The sequence below is a fragment of the Pleurodeles waltl genome, chromosome 3_2 (genome assembly GCF_031143425.1).
Source record: "Pleurodeles waltl isolate 20211129_DDA chromosome 3_2, aPleWal1.hap1.20221129, whole genome shotgun sequence".
Taxonomy (NCBI): Eukaryota; Metazoa; Chordata; class Amphibia; order Caudata; family Salamandridae; genus Pleurodeles; species Pleurodeles waltl.
In genome coordinates this window covers 127,119,754-127,141,334 of record NC_090441.1, presented here as the reverse complement: position 1 = coordinate 127,141,334, position 21,581 = coordinate 127,119,754, and the positions used below count along the sequence as shown (strand labels likewise).

At 48.6% G+C, this 21,581-nt stretch overlaps 1 long non-coding RNA gene across 2 annotated transcripts in view; it reads right to left on the bottom strand.

Annotated features, from left to right (window-relative positions):
* Window positions 1-21,581, bottom strand: part of LOC138286578 (uncharacterized) — a 103,360-nt gene that overhangs the window by 29,683 nt on the left and 52,096 nt on the right. The window lies entirely within an intron of this gene.

Genomic DNA, 21,581 nt, shown 5'->3' with positions numbered 1-21,581 from the left:
ATGGTACTTTCCTACAGCTTCCATGCTTGATGTTATAGAGATGTTGTGACCAGGGAGGAAGTATGGTGGTCTAAACAACCTCCCCCTCTTTTTTAAGGTTAAAGACCTATTGGCTAAATAAATGACAAAAAAAGCCTATTACATGGCTAGCTGTGGCATTTTGTAGGCAAACGCACCAAACATCTGCACACCTACAAACTGATGCAAGTGCATTTTTCTTTTTGGTTAGTGATTTCAGTTGGATCAGACAACAAACAGAAAAAAAGTACCACAAGTAGGTGGGGTGGTTCGAATCACGAAAAGCAGGGGTGGGAGCAACGGGGGAGTGGAGAAAGGCACATGGGGTTCAGCAGAAGTAGCACGGGGCACATGTGGGGAGAAGCAACAAGGAGATGGTGGGAAGAGAAGTAGAGAAGCAAACAGAATAGAAGAACATATATTGGGAGGAATGCATTTGGGAAGAAGCACATGAGGAAAAACACATCATAGAGGGAGTAGGGAGAGATGCACATAAACAAAAAAAAAACAAAATAAGTGCAGACGAGGGGGGAGGGACACGGGGGAGACAACTGGAAAACATCGACACTCTTGTGGAGGGCTTAAACCAAAAGAAAAAAGTAGCACCTGAAACATAAAGTCAGCAGTGCATGGACACATGTAATGCATCCATGCTCCAAGGGGGTGACAAAAGCACAAAGAGGAAGTGAAGCCCTCACAAACTTAATAAATATGGTGCAAGTGAATGAGAGCGGTAATGAAGCCAACCAATGGTAAGCAATGGACGGGCTCTAAGTTCTTATTAAGCTGACAATATGTCTTGCAACAGGCATTGCAGACACTGTTTAGTAGGCAAGACATAAAAAGAAAAGGTAATGAGGAGATCAAAGAGAAAAGGTGTCAAACAGAATGGCAAAGAAAGAAGAGCAGGGAAATGGTCGGAAGAAAGGCAGGATGAAGGAAGCAAAAAAAAGAAAAGCAGAAACAAAGAATGAATGAAGGGTGGGTGAATGGAAGAAAGGAAGGGTGAAAAGGTGGATAGCTGGAATGGTAAAAATATTGATTGAAGGGCAAAAGGATGAATGAGTGAAAAGATGGGTCAACAAAAGTTTGAAAAGTTAGTTCAAAGGATGGATGATGAGTACATGGAAGATAGGATGGACGGATGAAAAGACGACAGCAAGGATGAATGGAAAGAAAAGCAAGAGTATGGGTGGAAGGACTATGAATTGATGGAAGAGTGAAAGGAAGAATGGATGTTTGTATAGTTGCATGGGATGCATGGTTGTCTTTATGGTTGTGTTTACGTACGGATGGGTAAAAGGATGGCTAGAGGGACGTAATAATTAATGGATGGGCGACTGGTAACTCCTGGGGGAGAGGGTGTGCCGTAACGGCCTAAGCTGCTGACCTCAGAGCTGGCAGAACCAGGTTTGAGTCTCGCCGTTGGGTCAACATCCTGTGATTCTGGGCAATTACTTTATCACCCTGAGCCACCAGCTCAGTGCCTTGCGACCTTCAGAGGAAATATACCACGCTTTACAAATCCTGAACTTTACTTTATTAAAGGGTGGAAGGGTGAATGGATGGATGGATGCTTGGATGGATGGAAGAATGGACTGGTGAAAAGACTGATGAGTGAACAGATGGATGGATGAAATGATGAGCAGATGACTGTAAGGGGTGATGGATGGATGGATGGATGTCTGGGTGGAGGCTGCAAAAATGAATCACAATTATCATCATCCTTGGGCCCCACTAGGCCATCTCGGAATCGGGTAATGAATGGGTGGCATCAAGTGTGCCCGTATTCCCTGTATGCCTGAGCTGGTGTCTGGAATGCTGAGAGTGAATGATGTAACTGAATGTTGGTAGGGGGTTCAGAGTGGAAGGTAGGGACAGCTGGAGGGAGGATGAAGCCTACCTGCTGTTGCTGCAACTTAAGGGCCTAAAATTTAATAAAGATCTTACCAGTGACTTGAATGGCTCCAGATTCTTGTTGGCAGACTCTGCTTTTCAGCTACAACACAATACCATCACTTCATCCTTGCATGGCAGCTGGTTCCTACTGGCATTTGTTTCATCACCAACACTCTTATCCCTTCGAATCATAGCCACACAAACTAAAACAACATGGCCCACTGGCTGTGTAAACATCTGGAATCCACATTCCCACTGGACACACTTCATGCTAGCTTCAGGACTGCTAATCAGACGTAGTTAGAGCTGGCAACTGACCTGATGACCTGTGATTAATCCTAGACGATACTGTTGCAACAATTCCAGTTCTCAGCCCCATCCCCTGCATCTGACATGGTCAACCAACCCACCCTTATTGAGAGGCTAGCAGTGACAAGTATCTCAGGAACATCTTTAAACTGAGCTGATTGATCACAGGTCTTATCCCTGACCCTTTAGGAGTGTTGACACGTTCCCATCCATTGTGGGCTCTGCCCTGTACCTCATATTGCTCAATGTGTCTGTCCAGTTGCAAACAAACCTTATCTCATCCTACTGTTTCAGATTATTTTACAATGCAAGCGATAAGCAAATCATTTTCTGCTTGATCAAAATCAATGTCTGTCTACTTTACAATCACAGATGGATCAAAAGGAGCTCAAACCTAACTCTGACGGGACCAAGATTTTGTCTGTGACGAATGAGAAGGTTGACAGTCATTGATGGTTTTGGCCATCATCATTCAGTCCTCCTCCTACCCCAGTCAACGGACTGGAGAATATATACTTCTTTCGGGATGAAAATCTCTTAATTGGTAATCAGATCAATGCACTTGTTTCCTCCTGCTCCCATCAAATGTATTTGCTGAAGATAATCTCCCCACTACATTTGCATGACTTAGAAGGGCTGCTGGTAATTATATTCCCATGACAGAATATTAGTACTACATTTTACCTGGGACTCCCAATATACTACTTCAGGAAACTCCAGTATATCCAGAATCTTGAAGACTCATCTGCAGCTTTTAGGAATTTGAGCATGCCACCTCAGCTCAGTAAATGCTACATGCACTGACTTCACTTGCCATGGGACATTTCACTTAAGGCTTTCTACCTCTGTTCAAACAAAAAAATGAAACTCCATCTGTCCATGTTTAAACTTTGCTCAAAGTTCCAGGCCCTAATGGTGATTCCCAAATATTAGTGCACTTATATTGGCAGCTGCATACTCTATGGCAGTGATTCCCAACCTTTTGACTCCTGAGTACCCTACTGAATGACTACTTAAAACCAGGGACCCCCAAGCAATTTGTACAATTTAAATTTCAAACATTAGAACAGTAATTCAAAAACAAGTACACACCAAACAAATACTATGATTACTAGAGATGTCATCATTTTATATTGAACAAATAAGCAAAAATAGAAACATTTTAATGGGAAGATTGGTGCTGCATCTCGGTGACTAACTTTTCAATGTTTGGTTTTATTTTGGACATTTGAATCCTCTGGTCAGATTGTACATTTCCCATGCGATTTCTGTATTTATTTTTTAGGTGCATAAGATCTGAAAAAGTTTTTTTGCATAAATATGTGCTGGGGAAAGGAAGTAAAACCTTAAGTGCCTCTCTTCTCTCCATAGCCCCTTTGTCACATGTTTTTCATTTGTTTTATAGCACCTCTCATTCCAGTGTAAGGTGTCAGGGCACTTTACATCACACACATACAGAGTCAATGAATCATATGTATGTGAATCAGTGTATAGAAAATATTGCGAATGTTGGGAACCACTGGTCTAGAGAGGCACAAACTCAGGATTCAGAACATAACACAGTGATTAGCATTGACTTTGATAATAAAAATGAATTCCTATGCAAACAAACCTTTTTTAACAGCATCAGGATAATGAAAGACTAGGAAAAAACATAACCTTCTAACTTGTACCATGCAGTTTGCAGGCAGTGCTTTGATGGCAGTTCATAGCTCACTGTGCTAGATTACGATTGCAACTTACAAACTGCACAGTAACACGAGAATCTGTGACAAAAGCAGTAACCCACTGTTCAATGCACATTAAATACTGTTCTTTGATATGCATGATACAAATTCTTTGCAGCTGGCATATTAACCATCTGCGCTACCTCAGAAGTGTCAAAACTACCACTAAACAAAACACCCATCTCTCTCCAGCAGGTACAATATTCAACAGAGTTATCTTGACATTTTTATTTTTGTCTGATAACTGCTAGATACAGGAGGAACTTTGCAGTGCTTTTAAAACGGGTGTAACAAATATCAAGAGGCCCCAGCTGGAGTAGTGACCTCCTGCGGGAAGCAGCCTGAACAACAATGCGGGAACAACAACGATCGTTGTCCACGAAAGTGGGACAACACTTTCTTGAACAATTACCCTGTTATCCTCTGCCTTAATCACGCATGTCCTGAACAACGAACATGTGTGGTTAAGGCAGAGGAAAACAGACTCTGGATCGGAGAGGACGTGGTCAGGTAAGTGGTGCTGGGATAGGGTGGGAGGTAGTTTTAGGGGCGGGGTGGGGATAGTTTTAGTTTTTGGGTTCGGGGGTTGGGGTAATTTTAGGGGTGGGGGTTGGGGTAGTTTAGGTTTTAGGGGCTGGGGTCTGCGGTCTGGGTAGTTTTAGGTTTTAGGGACAGGGTGGGGGGTCACGGTAATTTTAGGGGCAGGGTTGAGGGTCAGGTAGTTGTTGGGGTAGTTTAAGGTTTAGGGACGGGAGTGGGGGGTCGGGGTAGTCTTAGGTTTTAGAGACAGGGCCCCCCGGGTGGGGGGTTGCAGTAGTTTTAGGGGCGGGCCGGGGTAGTTTTATGGGCGGGGTGGAGGGGGTTGTGGTGGGGGTGGGGGGTCGGGACAGTTTTAGGTTTTAGGGGCGGGTGGGGGTCAGAGTAGTTTTAGGTTTTAGGGGCAGGGGTCAGGTAGTTTTAGGGGTGAGGGTGGGAGGTTGGGGTTGTTTAGGTTTTAGGGGCAGAGTGGGGGGTCGAAGTAGTTTTCAGGGGTGGGGGTGGGGGGTCAGGGGGGTCGCACGCTGGAACCATGCATGCCATTCCACGGATGCCTTTACCAGGAATGCCTTTACAATGAAAAATCATTGTTAAGGCATTTGTGGTAAAGGCATTAGTGGTAACAACACGGTTGTTGTTCCAACTGCGTTGTTCAGGCATGTGTGGTTCCAGCATGCGTTGTTCGAACATATATTCCCCTCCTGCCGTCCCAGGTATTGAATGTGTCATGGACCCCTAGGGGCTGCGGTCCACAGGTTGGGATCCGCTGCTCTATGGCTTTCCCTTTACTTCTACTCACCTTCCTTCAATAGGGTCTAAGCATTCTTTCTGCTTTGCTGAACTTTCGGCCTCTAGATTTCTTCACGTCACACGGCCTTCGAGTCCACAGGTGTAAGTGTTCACAATAGGTTCTGCTCAAACTCTCTCTCAGTCAAGTCAATTCTATGTCAGGACCGGAGGCTCCGTTTATGCTTATCAGTCTTTACTACTCAAAAAATCAGCAGCCAATAAAAAAACAGTAAACACTTAATGAGGCTTTAAACCCCGCCTCCCATAACCACCAATAGCAGTCCAACATAGTCTATAAACTGGAGAGGCACCATCTGACTTCCTCTTTCTTTGCTGCTCCGCAGTTAGATAAGTGCCTCCCATCTTTTTTCACTGTATTAATATATATAAAATGTGTGTTTAATTACAATACCGTGGTGTTTTGTTCTTTCTGACAATCGTGCACTTGTTCTTGCTCCCCCGTGCGCCAGGGTGCGTGTTGTACCCGTAAATTTTCTTTTCTTTATGGCAACATTGGTATTGTTACCGCCACTTCGTTGGCGGTTTCTCGTGCCTGTCACACACGCTTCTTTGTATGCGTCCGTAGTTTCTTTCTTCCAAGGTTAAGTTGATGTAGTGACTGCCGCCGCCTCGTGGCTGATTTAGCGCCTGTCAGAGGCGCTCATTAGAAGTCCTGCGACCGGTGGGTCAGGCAAACTTTTGCCTGACTTCCGGGTTGCATTTCCTGCGCACCAAAAGACGCACATGTATAGCCCAATTGGGCTATACGCACGCATGCACACCTTACGAGAGGGGAAGTGACGTCTTGTCAACTTCCTTTTCTCGTAGGACGACGGACGCCGGCCCCAGGCTGTATTAACGGGGGCACTGAGCATTTAAACAAAAAATTGCCTATGTTTTTCTAAAAAACTGTCGATCCTGCTACTGGGATCATTTTTTGTGACAAGTAATTAATGATGCAGCTGAAATTCTTCTCAGGCGCCCTTGACCAGAGTTGGCTGGGGCTGTAATAATTGAAGAATTTTGCTATTTATGCAACTGAGGTTACTTCACTGTTGTGAAGTGAAACAGTGATAAGATCATGCCTGATGAAACCTATTATGAGCAAGGCTTGGAGATGTATGGACCATATGAGGATGAAGATTACTATTTTGACCCCTGTTTTGAACAGGTTATTGACTCTTCAATACAGAAATCCTTGGATAAAGTGATTACCTCTGCCCTACAACCATTGTCTAAATGAATTGATGACTTGGCTGGTCCTTCTTCTTCTCTTCCTTCTGAATGTACCTCATCTCCTTCTGTCCCTTCTACTGGAGAACCTTGGCCTCACAGGGGCAAGTTGGCCAATATGTCCCTACCTTCTACTTCTGAGCATACTTACACTAATGCTTCAGACCCTCCTACCCTATAGCTTTGCCTATTGCGGCATCTGATTCTGATTCTTCTTCTTCCCATGGGTCCTTACAAACTAAAAAACTTACTAAGAAGCGTAAACTTTCTTCTTTATTTTCTTCTTCTCCTTTTACTTTTGAACCTTCTAATTTTATTCACCCCAGATCTTCGGATTGGGCTCCAGCCCCTGCTGTGGCAGACTATATGCAGTTGCGTATTTGGAAAGGGTATGAAAAGGAGGTCAGGTCCGGGCTGAGATCTGAGTGCCCTTGCCCGGATCTGCCCCATAAAACTGCAGTCACCCCCACGAATGATAATACTATGGCAACTTTCCTCAAGAAATATAATAAGAATCCGAAGAAAGGAATAGACAGGGCCCTCAAGGCTTGTCAAGATAAACTGCTAGATGTTTCAGGACCCCTTGAAAAATTCCTGGAGCTAGCTCTCGAGGGTCAGGAGATTGGGGCAGCTATCCATCCGGAGGTTCTGGCTGGGTGGACTCAGCAAGCCATTTGTTTTTTTGGGAAACGCGAATTGTGCTTTAGCATCAGAGCGAAGAAAGTCCGTCTTATCTGGCTTTGGCTGAAGCAGGTCCTCTAGCAGACGGACAACTTTTTGGGGACAAATTTGTGAAAGACATTGCAAAATTCATCAACACCTTCACGTCCTTAGACAAATTTCAGTCTTCTCTTAAAAGAATGTTCAACCCCCATTATGGAAGGGGCGGTCGATTTCGAAGATGCTCGGCCGGCTGAGGCTTCCAGCAAGGTCCTGCAAGAGGAAGATTTTCACGACGCAGGGGTTGTAACCAAGACCCTTCACAAGCAGGCTTCTATCCCTCCAGATATAGAGGAGCACGCAACTGCAACAATCGAGGGGCTGGCAGAGGTTACAGAGCCATTGATAACACCCCCACAGGTAATAAACCTTCCTTTTCCTTCTATCCCTTTAGGAGGCAGACTGAAATATTTCATTGAAAAATGGGCCTCCACTTCTTCAGACACATGGGTTCTAAATACAGTACAAGGGTATTCCATAGAACTTTCAGCCGTCCCTTGGCAAGAAGCCCTTCCTCTTCCTATTCTTTTTTCCCAACAGACAAACCCTTTATAGATGGCAAAATTCAAGAATTGCTAGCAAAGAAAGCTATTACTCTAACTTCCTATCACCCGAGGGGTCTTTGCAGCAACGTCTTTTTGGTGCAAAAGAAAGGGGTCGGGCAGATGTTAGTCCTCAACCTCAGAAACTTCAACCTATTTGTAGTCTACTGCCATTTCAAGATGGGGGGGCATTCATCTGTTGCAAGATCTTCTTCAAGAGGGAGACTTTATGGTTCATCTGGATCTCAAAGACGCCTACTTATCGGTTCCCATAGCTCCTTCTCACCGACGGTTTCTTCAATTTCGATGGAGAGACAGTTGGTACGAATATCTGACACTACTCTTCGGTCTGTCTTCAGCTCCTTGGGTGTTCACCAAACTAGTGAAACCAGTGGTGGAACACCTTCGAGAGAGAGGCATTCGCCTGATAATCTATTTAGGCGACATGATAATCATGGCACAGGATCAGTTGCTGTTACTTACTCACTTACATTGGGTAGGTTTGCTTCTCCAGGAACTGGGATTTGTGATCAATCACAAGAAATCTTCCATGATTCCGTCTCAGCAAATGGAATTCTTAGGATTTCAGGTGGACTCAGTAAAAGCTCAACTGTTGCTTCCTTCTCAGAAAATGAAGTTGATCAAGAGGGAGTTATTGAAACAGATGATATATTTGAGATTCCTGGCACGGATTGTGGGCCTTTTGGCTTCATTGATTCAGGCTGTCTTCCCGGGCCCTCTCCATTACAGGGCCTTGTAGAGACTAAAAACCAATTTCCTGCAACAGGGTTTCTCGTACGACCATCTGGTTCCCCTCTCACTCGATGCCTGAGCCACCATTGAAGCCTGAGAAGAACTTCAATGGTGGCTCTCTCACATGGAGGCTTGGAATGGCAGAGCCATTTCTGGCGAATCACCCGAGGTGGTGATAGAGTCAGATGCCAGCTGCTGGGGCTGGGGCTAGGGCTGGGAAGCGAAATGCAGTCCTTTTTCGACAGGAGGTCGTTGGTCCTCAGAGGAACTTCGATTCCACATCAATTGTCTGGAACTTTTAGCGGGTTCATTTGCCATCAGATCGCTCTCCCCTCTCAGGCGCAATTGTTGCATTCTCCTGAAAATGGACAATGTGTCCGCATTAAGATACATCGCCGCTTTGGGGGACCAGGTCTCGCCTCTTGGCGAATATTGCCAGGGAGTTGTGGCATCTTTGTCTAGATCGAAAAATCATGGTGATGGCGGAATTCCTCCCATGCAAAGACAACCTAGTGGCACATTGGAATGCCCGTTTTTTTAAGGATTCCAGTGAATGGAAACTTCTTCCTTCTGTGTTTCAGAAGCTCATGGTTTTGATGGGCCCGTGTCAGGTGGACCTGTTTGCATCTCGTCTCAGTTTTTCAGATTTCAAAATTTTTCAGCTGGAGACCGGATCCGTTGGCTCTTGCAACGGACGCTTTTCTTCAGGATTGGTCAACTCAGATTAATTATGCATTTTCCCAGTTTGCCATGATCCCATGGCTTGCAACGCTCTTGCATCATCAAGCAGCGTCTGCAATCCTCTTTACCCTGTTATGGAGGAGTCAACCATGGTTCCCATCCCTGCTGGAACTCTCGATTGCTCTCCCTCTGCAGCTCCCGATTTTTCCTCTGCTACTTCTGGATCCAGTTGGATCACCTCATCCTCTTCTACTATCGGGACAACTGTCTCTTATGGCCTGGAAGATATCAGGAGACATTCTCAAGTGCAAGGCCTTTCGTCTTCAGCTTCCTCATTTATACAGGCTTGGTCTCTGTCCACCCACAAAAGATACTCTTTGGCATGGAAAAAGTGGGTGGGTTGGTGGCTTGGAAGGGAAGTGGATACCGTGGGATCTGAGGTCAAGGACATTATACATTTTCTGTCTGAATGTTCTGAAACAGGACTGTGTTACAGGTCAGTAAATAACTTTAGATCGGCTATTTCAGCCGGACACTCATGGATAAATAATAAATCTGTTGGTCAACATCCATTGGTATGTAAATTGCTTAAAGGTATTAGGATGGGGAATCCACCTAAAGCACGTTATTCACAACTGTGGGATGTGAATGTTGTATTATCGTTTTTGAATAATTGGCCTGATAATCATTTGTTATCTATGAAACAATTATCGACAAAATCGACCATTTTGCTCTGTTTAATATCATGCCGCAGGGTTTCTGATGTGAAAGCTTTAAATTTAGCAGGAAGACTGTCTTCTCTTTCTGGAGTTTAGTTTCTTATTTCTAAACGTACAAAATGCATATCTACTTCTATGGATTATCCGGCTTTTCCTCATTTTTTTTTTTTTTTTTTTTTTTTTTTTTTTTAATGTGTTTTTATTATTTATTATCACACAACAAAATTACACAAGTGAAAGCTGACAATAAGAGTAACATTTGCAACAGGTTCGTTCATCACATCACCCTAGACGGCTTATGTACCATGACTGGGCTATGCTGTGCTTCGCCCACTTCCGCGCCACTGCCAGAGAGAGCGTGTTGCCACGGGCTGGAGCAGGGGGGGGAATAGTCCTGACTGGACATCATATTAAAGCATCCTGTTGCATTGGAAAGAAAAAAAAAAAAAAAAAAAAACAGAAAAAAGAAGAGAAAGAAAGAGAAAGAGGGGAAATACTGTGGGGGGGGGGGATAAAGGCCGGGGGGGGCCCTCAAGACGGAGGAAGCGGGGGCAGAGGAGGAAAGGAAGACACGCGCGCGAGCATTGGGTCATGCGTCCCTTTGTGTGCTGGTGTTATTGCTAGTTGGTTACCGCCTATTAGGTTATACAATTTCATGTTGTCTACCCCAGCTCCTGTCCGCCTTCCTCTATTTGACATTCTGATTCGAGCCTGATGAAGGGTGGTTGCGCGCTATCACTGGGGGATTACAGCTATTTAGGACTATAAAATGCAGATTTTAATGTTCGTTGGGGGGATCATTCAGGGCGGGCGTTCGTCATCTTTTCTTTCTATTATTGCTACGAAAGAGTTCCAGGTGTCAAGACCTTTGACCAGAACACCCTTTGTTGATAGGAGCTGCAGCGTGTCGGCTTCGGCCCTGGCCCAACGCCGCAGCTCCGATCGCCATTGTTCAATGCTCGGCGCGTCTGGTGCCTTCCAGTGCATGGCTATGAGGCGTCTGTACAACACCAGTGCCAGCGCTATGCATCTTAGGGTTTGTTTCCGTCTTTTAAGGCTTGGACCTACACCCAGCAAACACAGCTCCGGGGTGGGGGACATTTCAACAGCTGTCCAATCAACAAGCAGTACTATTATGTCTTCCCATACTTTCCGGATTGGAGGGCATTCCCAGGTCATGTGGTAAAAGGTGGCTTCGGGGGTGGCGCATCTAGGGCATGTTTGCTTTGAGTGGGGGAAAATACGGGTTATTCGGTGAGGTGATAAATATGTTTGATGTAAATAATTAAACTGGGTATAGCGAAAACGCGGGTTGCGTGATACTTCTTTTGTCATTGTCAACGCCTGATTCCAAGCGGGTTGTGGTAGAGGCTCTGCTAGCACTGCATCCCACTTGTTCTTTGATTGTACTTGTTTATCTTCAGCGCAAGAAGTTAAGATTATGTATGCTCTTGACACATTTATTGAATCTTCTATGCTACCTAGCAACTCATGCAATCTAGGGGAGATATTTGGTTCTGAGTTTTCATTGCCCCAGCAAAACCTTAGTGTCTGGCGTACAGCTCCATATGCTATAAAGCTTCCGCGCCCCAGTTCATATTTATCAATTAGTGTATTGAAAGTTAGGAGGCGTCCTTCACTATAGATGTCGCTGATGGTGCGTATTCCCTTTTCTGACCAACTGTTCAGGCCGACTCTAGCTGCTATGTTGGCTATTTTCGAGATGGCCAAAAATGGAAGCCTGGGGGAATATTGTGGTGTTTTATTGTTCATGATCACATGGTGGCCCCATATCCAGTGCGCAATTTTCAGTAGTATGTTGCGTGGGTGTTTGGGGGATTCGCGATTCATCAAGTATTGTATTAAGCCCCTGTTCCCCAAAGACGAGTGGATCATCTGTGATTCAGCTCCGTCTGGACGGCTTAGCCAGGATGAGATCCATTGTAACTGGGAAGCTGCGTAGTACATTTCGAATCTAGGCGCTCCCATTCCACCCATTGTTAGTGGGTGGTGTAATTTTGTTAGTGCCACTCGTCGTCTGCCGTTGCCCCATATGAGATTTATTAATAGGCTATTCAGAGGTTTAAAGAAAGAGGCTGAGAGAGTCAGTGGGAGGGCCATGAAGAAGTACAACAATCGGGGCAGGATCACCATCTTCGCTATGGCTACTCTGCCCAATGGTGATAGAGGGAGTGAGCACCAGAAGGGCAGGGAGCCTCTAATGGATCGAATCGCCTGCCCCAAGTTGCCGTCCCTGAGATCTCGTGCGTCGTGATATATGTTTACACCCAAGTATTTGAAAGTGGTGTAACACCATTTCAGTTCGCCAGGGTTGGAGGATAATCTGTGTGCTTCAGGGACAGGACACATAGGGAATATGCACGACTTAGACCAATTTACCTTGAGTCCGGCCAACGTGCCAAACCTGTGCAGTAACTTCAGCACTTCAGGTAGGGATTTTTGGTGATCTCGTAAGAAAATAAGTGCATCGTCTGCATATAGCGACACTATACGGTGTGTGTGGTCGTCTCGGATGCCCCATGCAGGGGCTACCGCTCGTAGGTGAGCTGCTAAGGGTTCGATTGCGAGGGCGAATAAAAGCGGGGATAATGGGCAGCCCTGCCTGGTTCCTCTCTCTATTTTAAACGGTTGCGAAATCGTGTCGCCCGTTTTGACTCTTGCAGAAGGGTTAGTGTAGAGTACCTCTATCCATCTGATGAATGTTCGACCGAAGCCCATACGGCGCAACGCCTCCATCAAAAAGGGCCAACCCAGCGTGTCGAATGCTTTTTCTATGTCCAGTGATACTGCCACTTGAGCATAGTCATCCGTTCGTGAGTTCGCCATAAGGCGCAATAAGTTTCGGATATTGCTAAATGTGCTCCGGCCAGGTATAAATCCAGCCTGGTCGTGATGTATCAGGTCCGGCATACATGGGAGCAAGCGGTTGGCTAGCAGTTTACCGAGTAGCTTACAGTCTGTATTCAGTAGTGATAGTGGTCTATATGAACGTACATCCAATGGGTCTCTCCCCGGCTTAGGTAGCACTGCTATCAGCGCTTCACGGCATGTGTCTGGTAGTTGTCCACGCTCTAGCGCCTCCGTCAGCATCTCTAGATATGGGGTTAGTGTTTGAGTCGGGAACATGCTATAGTATTCAATAGGCAGTCCATCGTTGCCTGGTGCTTTGCCATGCGGCAATTGTTTTAGGGCCTGCTGTATCTCATTGATATCAATTGGTCTTTCCAGGTCTGCAACCTGAGCGGTCGTTAGTTGTTTCAGCTCGATATCAGTAAAAAACTCGCTCAGTGATGTTTCGGGTGGGGGGACGGGAGCTTTGTATAGTGTGCTGTAATACTCCTTAAAGGCTAGGTTGATATCGGCCTGTGCATTTACTATTAGTCCTGTTTCTAATCGGATGGCTCCTATGGGGGATTTCCGGCCACCATTGTGTATGAGCCATGACAGTAATTTACCCGATCTGTCACCCTCTGCGTGGTTACGAGCTATGTAGTGTCGATGATCAAACAGACCTAGTCGTCTATCAGCTTCGTACCATTGTGCGCGCTTTCCAGCTAGTTCTGTGTGTGTAATCTCGCCCCTGGCGAAGTCTTTCTCAGAAGAATGTACTTCCTTTTCTAAGTTACTAAGCTCACGTGCTAGTGTTTGACGCGCGCCGACTGTTGCTGAAATGCATGTTCCTCGTGTGACTGCCTTATGTGCGTCCCATTCTGTTGATCTAGAGCCCGTTGTCCCCTTGTTTTGGATGAAGTAAGAGGATATGTGTATGGCTAATTCATCTCGGAAAGGGGGGTCTTGTAGCAATCGGGTCTGGAGGCGCCAAGTTGGGATGCATGCGCGCGGGCTGCCCCATCTGAAATGAGCGATGAGAGGGGAGTGATCTGAGATTACCCTAGCGGTGTAATCAGCGCTAGTGATCTTGTGGGTGATGTCTTGGGAGATGAGGATAAGGTCTATGCGAGTGTGGAGGAGGTGTACTGGGGAGTAGTATGAGTATTCGCGATCATGGGGGTGTATATGCCTCCAGGTATCTATGAGACGGTGGTCTACCATCCATTGACGCAGCATCTGCGAATTTTTGATTGCTTGGGAGGCTGCTATGGGGGGGTGTGATCTATCCGTGTCTATATGTGGAACGCAGTTCATATCCCCGCCCCAGATACATGTAGAGGGTAGGTCGTTTGAGAAGTGTGAGATTGTTTTGTGTAGGAATTCACTTTGTCCGACGTTCGGGACGTACAGTCCGTTCAGTGTTACTGGTTCCCCATCTAAGTGGCCTGTTAAATGTATGTATCTGCCCTCTATGTCAGAAACGCCGCGCCGCACAGTGTACGGGACCCCCGGGGCTATCCATATCAAAACCCCTCTTGCGTATGATGAGTTTCCCGATCCGTGGACCTGCCCGCCCCACTTTCTTTCCAACCAGGGAATATCTACAGGGGTAATGTGCGTTTCTTGGAGAATGGCTATATGAATATTGTGACGCTTTAGGTGCGCGTGTATCCTATTGCGCTTTCTTATGCCCGCCATACCCTTAACATTCCACGTCATTATATTATATGTTGGTTCCTTTTTTGTCATGTTAAGTTAGGTTGTTGCACACCTATTTTTTTGTACAGTTGGGTCAATCCCGTGACGCGTCCAGAGACTGCTGTTAGTCTAGTGCGCGCTGCCCACCCACGTCTCCCCTCCGCCACCAGCGCCCGCCCACCAGCCCCCCCAGTCCCACAAAACAACATTATCAAAAGAGAATAATAAAAATGAGAGCAAAAAAAAATAATAGGCAAAAGGATATTTCGGGTAAAGCCCGGAGATAAACATAATGGCACAACTGGTGCCTAAACTGCAAACTGCGAAGTTAAGTTCCATTCGGGAGTGACTTGGTTGTCGGAGAGCGTGGTTTTGGTATAGCCGGGCGGGAACCGACCCGTCTCCAGGATAATTTTGTCCCTGCTCGGTCCAAATTGTAAGTACAACCGCTTTGGTTACCCTGTTAGTCTCAGTCAAGGAAGCTAGCGGCCAGAACCCATCCCAAAGAAACCACCAAACACCGCTCTAGGCCGCATAAGGGCGGAAGGTCGCGTGTCCCAACGCCGGACTCGTGTCTGTGGCGCAGTTCATATTCCCTCACGAGGCCTAGAGATCATCCGCAACGCGCGGTGTAAGGTCAGGGCCGGCCAGTAGGAAGGAGGAGGATGCACTTGATTCCCCTCCTGGGGATCCGCTGTCTGTAGCATCTGTGTCACTTCGGGTTTTGGATTGTGGTCGAGTGAAGGAGCTAGTTTCCCTTAATATTTGAGCTTGCTCTGATTCCATTTGCGATTTCGTTGGGCGCAATGTGGTCTTGCTTTGTTTTTTTTTCCTCCTGGAGCTGGGTGTTATCCAGTCCTCAGTTGTTGTCTTTTCCGTTGGCGGGCTGATCAAACCTTTAGCGTGAATCCAAGTCCATGCATCCTCTGGGGTAGGGAATATGAGCGTTTTCTCATCTATGGTGATACGCAGGCGGGCTGGGAACATGAGAGAATAAGTTATATTATTTTGTCGCAAGATTTGTTTGATCTTTACAAAGGTTGCTCTTCTACGTTGTACTTCCAGCGCATAGTCCGGGTATGCAGATATGTTATTATTTTCCAAGCTGATTTGACTGGAAGATCTAAAGTGTTGAAGAACAGAATCTCTGTCTCTGTGGTTAAGAAATCTAGCTATCATGGGTCGGGGTGGCGCTCCAGGCCGAGGGGGTCTGCCCGGTATTCTGTGGGCTCTCTCTATCATTGGTGATTTCGTGGCATCCTGTGTTTTCATTATTTCTTTCAGCCAGTTTTCTAAGAAATCCTCGGCTTTGGGTAGTTCCAATCGTTCTGGGATGCCAATGAATCTGATATTGTTACGTCTTGAGCGCCCCTCTGCTTCTTCAGCTCGGCGTTGTAGCTGTGCCAACTCAGTTTCCATCTGTTTGAATTTGCTTTTCATGTCTTTCATTTCCGGGTGAACCGTTTCTAGCGACAGTTCAGCATTATGCACTCTGTCAGACAGTTTGCGGTGGTCAGCTCGGAGTAGGGAGACCTCCAGCACTGCAGCATCAATTTTCCCTTCTAGCGAAGTTTTGGTTTCCATAATTGCCTGCATAATTTTATCAAATTGCTGGGAGTGTGCGCGTAGCGTCTCGCTCAGTTGAAGTTGCGTTGCCTTTTGCATGTCCAGTTGGCCCATGGAGGGGGGGGTTTCTCCCTCCGCAGAAGTCCCTGTTTTGGATTGCTTAGGCTTGACCATTGTGACCACTATGCGACCGGGGAGAATTAGGCCGTATGAAATCAGCTATGTGTACTGGTGGGGCGAAGCAGAGCCACGCACGTCAAAGTGGGTGATTTTAGCGTTATCAGTGGTCCAGGCGTGGTTGCTTATTATCAGGGATATTAGGAGTTAGTATGTTAATTTGTTGACTGAGGCCCTCCTCGCTGCAAGGCAGAGAGCTGGATGCCACTGGCCTGGTACAGGTGCGTTGGGTTTTTCACTTACTTGCTTGTGGCTTGAAACTTTGGTGACCCAACGTGGTTGTTTTATGTGCGTTTAATTTATTCTGTGCCAGCGCTCACAATCTACTTGCTTCAATTTCTTTATCTTCTTCCTGTTTTTGTTTTTTTCATTCTTTTTTTTTTTTTTTCTCTTTTTTATTTCTTTTTTCCTTTATTCTGATTTTATTGGCTCCTCCTCTCTTTTTTATTTATGTATTTTTATTTTATTTTTTGTAAATTTTTTCCTTCTTCCTTTCTTTCCCGCTCCTCCGCCTCTGCTTCCTACTTTTTATCTTCTGTGCTGGGTGCTGGTGCTTGAGGGTCGTTGTCGCTGGCCCAGTGCTCTGCACGGGAGGAGAGGCCGAAGGTCCCCCCAGCCGGTCCGGTACACTCCACCAAAGGCACGCCGGGGCCCCCACTCCACCCGGGCACGCGTCCGCCGGCCGCCTCCACAGATCAAGGGCGGAGTGCCAGGGCGAGCCAGACGCCCGTTCCCGGCGCCGACACGTCCAAGGCCCGACCCCGCAAGGAAACACCGCCCAGTGCTCTCGCCGCGGCGTCACCGCACGACGCTGCTACCAGTTCTTGGTAGGGGGGCCACGTGGAGCTGCAGGGATGCTAAGCCATATCAGGGGGGGCTCGCTCACTGCCGCGCGCCCCCCGTGTTTCTTGTTGCTCCGATGGAGCGCGGCCGAACCGGAAGCCGCGGCGTCCCCCAGGCCGCGCCCCAGCCAGCAGGCCCGCTCCCAGGGCCCACCGCAGCCCAGGCCCAACAGCCCTCGACCCCCCCGGCGATCCCACGGGGAAGCCGAACGGGGCGACCCGACCGCCGTGCTCACGTCTCGCCGGCCGCGGGAGGGCCGCCTCGCCTCCCGATCCACAGCACCAGGCGCGTCTTGCTTCCTCGAATCCAGCAGTTGATCACGGGGCCATCCGCAGCTACTTTTGTGTCCTTGAGGGCTGCCCCCGGCACTGGGGGGGTAGCCTCAGCATTTTATGGCCGACCGGGAACCAGGGACCAGGATATTCGGCAAGAAGGAGGGCCGCGAGCGGAGCTCTTTTCTCAAGCGTCCGCTCCGGCCGCCATCTTGGCCACGCCCCCCCTCCGGCTTTTCCTCATAATGTGAATCTTTGTGTGGTCAAGTGTCAAGGGTAGGTCGCTCCCCCTGCCGCTGCAGCTCCACCAGCCCAGGCTCCTGAAACCTCCAAGCAAGTCCTGTGAAAATACAGTAAGTACCCCCCCCCCGCCCAGCCCCTCGCCCTGCCCCGCGCTACTCACCTCCTCTCCTGCTTCTTTCTTTATCTTTGATCTTCTTCTGTGCTCTTCATCTGTATTCTTCATCTGTGTTCTTCTTTTCTTCCCTGCACCCCGTCCTGCATGTTCTTTCTTCTGTCTTCATCTGTGTTCTTCTTCTGTATACTTCATCTGTGTTTCTTCCTTCTCTTCTGCACCGCGACCTGCATGTGCTTTCTTCTTCTTTGTCCTTCTTCTGTGTTCTTCATCTGTACTCTTCTTCTTTGTACTTCATCTGTGTTCTTCTTCTGTGTACTTTGTATCCTCTGCTTCTCAGGGCTCTCCTCTTCTGCTGGACTCCTCTTCCTTGACTCTTCTCTCCTCCTCTTCTTTACCCTTCCTCTTGGATCTTCTCTCCTCTGTTCTTCTGCTCTGGACTCCTCGCTCCTCTTCTTCTTTACCTTCTCCCTGGCTCTTCTCTCTTCTCTCTTCTGCTCCTCTTCTTCTTTACCTTCTTCTGGGCTCTTCTCTCTTCTGTTCTTCTGCTCGTCTTCTTCTTTACCTTCTTCTGGGCTCTTCTATCTTTTGTTCTTCTGCTCCTCTTCTTCTTTACCTTCTCCCTGGCTCTTCTCTCTTCTCTCTTCTGCTCCTCTTCTTCTTTACCTTCTTCTGGGCTCTTCTCTCTTCTGTTCTTCTGCTCCTCTTCTTCTTTACCCTCTTCTGGGCTCTTCTCTCTTCTCTCGTCTGCTCTTCTGCTCCTGACTCTTCTCTCTGACCTTCCTCACTCCCCTCCACCTCTGTAACCCCCCTCCCCTATCTTCCTATCTTTTCTTCCTTTACCTTCTTCTGGGCTCTTCTCTCTTCTGTTCTTCTGCTCCTCTTCTTCTTTACCTTCTTCTGGGCTCTTCTCTCTTCTGTTCTTCTGCTCCTCTTCTTCTTTACCTTCTCCCTGGCTCTTCTCTCTTCTGCTCCTCTTCTTCTTTACCTTCTTCTGGGCTCTTCTCTCTTCTGTTCTTCTGCTCCTCTTCTTCTTTACCCTCTTCTGGGCTCTTCTCTCTTCTCTCGTCTGCTCTTCTGCTCCTGACTCTTCTCTCTGACCTTCCTCACTCCCCTCCACCTCTGTAACCCCCCCTCCCCTATCTTCCTATCTTTTCTTCCTAACTCCCCGCCACCTTTAACCCCCCCTCCCCTATCTTTTCTCCCCTCTACCTGACCCCCCCACCCTCCGCTTTCCCGCCGCCACCTCCTGCTCGCCCCCGCCCCCCCCTGCTCCCATTCGTCGCCCCACTCCCGCCCCCCGCTGACCCCTCCTCCTCCCTTCCTCCCTCTTATGGCGGCCGCTGTGCGGCCGCGCCGCTGGCGCGCCAAAGGCAAGCCCATCTGCGCCCATCCGCGCCTGGACCGCGCCCAGCGCCACGACCCCTGGCCACCAGCACTCCCAAACCCCGCAGCACCGCTACGACCCTGCCACCCTCCACGCCCTCAACCCGGGACGCTCCAGTACCTGCTTCCAAGCCAACCCGAAACGTACCCACGGACCCTTCGTATGTCACACCTGCAAACTCACCTTCCACCGCGAAAACACCACACCCGCCAGCCCACGCGCTAACAACCACCTCAAATGCATCCTGATCAACGCACGCTCGGTCCACAAGCACGGCGTTGAACTTTGGGACCTCCTGGACTCCACCGCACCGGACGTCGCCTTCATCACTGAGACCTGGATGAACGCCTCCTCGGCCCCCGACATCGCCATAGCCATCCCCGAAGGCTACAAGATTTCCAGGAAAGACCACACCAACCAAGTAGGAGGAGGAATCGCCATCGTCTTCAAGGACTCCATCAACGTCACCACCTCCACCGAAGACACCCCCCTTGCCGCCGAACACCTGCACTTCCAGATCCACACAGACCCCAGGACCACCCTCAGAGGAACGCTCATCTACCTACCCACTGGACCCCGCGCCCTCTTCAGCGACTCTATCTCCGACTTCATCTCCCCGCACGCCCTTGCCTCGCCGGACTACATCCTCCTCGGGGACCTCAACTTCCACCTGGAACAGAACAACGACCCAAACACCACCGCCCTGCTCGACAACCTCACCAACCTCGGCCTCAAGCAACTGGTGAACACTCCCACCCACATCGCCAGACACCCTCGACCCCATCTTCTCCGCAGGCAACCACGTATCCTTCAGCCACTCCTCCGCTATACACTGGATGTCCACTTCACCTTCCGCCGCGAGACTCGCCACCTCTGCACACAACCCATCCCACGTCGACAGTGGAACAAAATCCCCGAGGAACAGCTTCTCTCCACTCTCAACGACAACCAACCCACCTTCCCCTCCGACCCCAACGACGCAGCCCTCAGCCTCACGAATTGGATCACCAACTGCGCAGACAACCTCGCTCCCCTCAGACGCCTCCCAAGACAGACCAACACCAAAAAACCTCTCTGGTTCACCGATACCCTTAAGGAATCAAAGAAAACATGCTGCACCCTCGAGAAAGCCTGGCGCAAGGACCACACCGCAGAGAACATGACTGCCCTCAAGAACGCTACCCGCGAACACCACCAACTGATCCGCGCCGCCAAAAGAAATTTCTTCACAGACAGACTGGACAAAAACAGCCACAACAGCAGAGAACTCTTCAACGTCGTAAAAGAGCTCTCCAACCCTAACGCCAACGCCAACGCCATCATGCCCTCACAAGACATCTGCAACTCCCTCGACACCTTCTTCCATCGTAAGATCACCGACCTACACAACAGCTTCGGACACCAGACCCAGCCAACCACCACAGAACCTACAACCCCAGCCATCACCCTCAACGCCTGGACTCACATCAACACGGAAAAGACCAAAGCCACCATGAACTCCATCCACTCCGGTGCCCCCTCGGAACCCCTGCCCACACTTCATCTTCAACAAAGCCGACGACATCATCGCACCGCACCTCCAGACCATCATCAACAGCTCGTTTTCGTCTGCTACCTTACCAGAGAGCTGGAAACACGCTGAAGTCAACGCCCTACTGAAAAAACCTACGGCGGACCCAAGCGACCTGAAGAACTTCCGCCCCATCTCGCTCCTCCCCTTCCCTGCCAAAGTCATTGAGAAGACCGTCAACAAGCAACTTACCAACTTCCTTGAAGACAACAGCCTACTCGACCCCTCTCAGTCCGGATTCCGAGCCAATCACAGCACAGAAACCGCCCTCATCTCAGTCACAGACGACATCAGAACCCTGATGGACAACGGAGAAACAGTCGCCCTCATCCTCCTCGACCTCTCGGCTGCCTTCGACACCGTCTGTCACCGCACCCTAATAACCCGCATCCGCTCCACCGGGATCCAAGGACAGGCCCTCGACTGGATCACCTCCTTCCTCTCCAACCGCTCCCAAAGAGTCTACCTCCCACCTTTCCGCTCAGACCCCACCGAGATCATCTGCGGCGTCCCACAAAGCTCCTCGCTCAGCCCGACTCTCTTCAATGTCTACATGAGCCCCCTCGCCGACATCGTACGCAAACACAGCATCATCATCACCTCCTACGCCGACGACACTCAACTGATACTTTCCTTCACCAAGGACCCCACCAGCGCCAAGACCAACCTGCAAGATGGAATGAAAGACGTCGCAGATTGGATGAAACTCAGCCGTCTGAAACTGAACTCAGACAAAACGGAAGTCCTCATCCTCGGAAACACCCCGACCGCCTGGGACGTCTCCTGGTGGCCCACGGCCCTTGGCACCGCACCGACCCCCTCAGACCACGCACGCAACCTCGGTTTCATCCTGGACCAACTTCTCACCATGATCAAACAAGTCAACACTATATCATCCTCCTGCTTCCTCACCCTTCGCATGCTCCGAAAGAT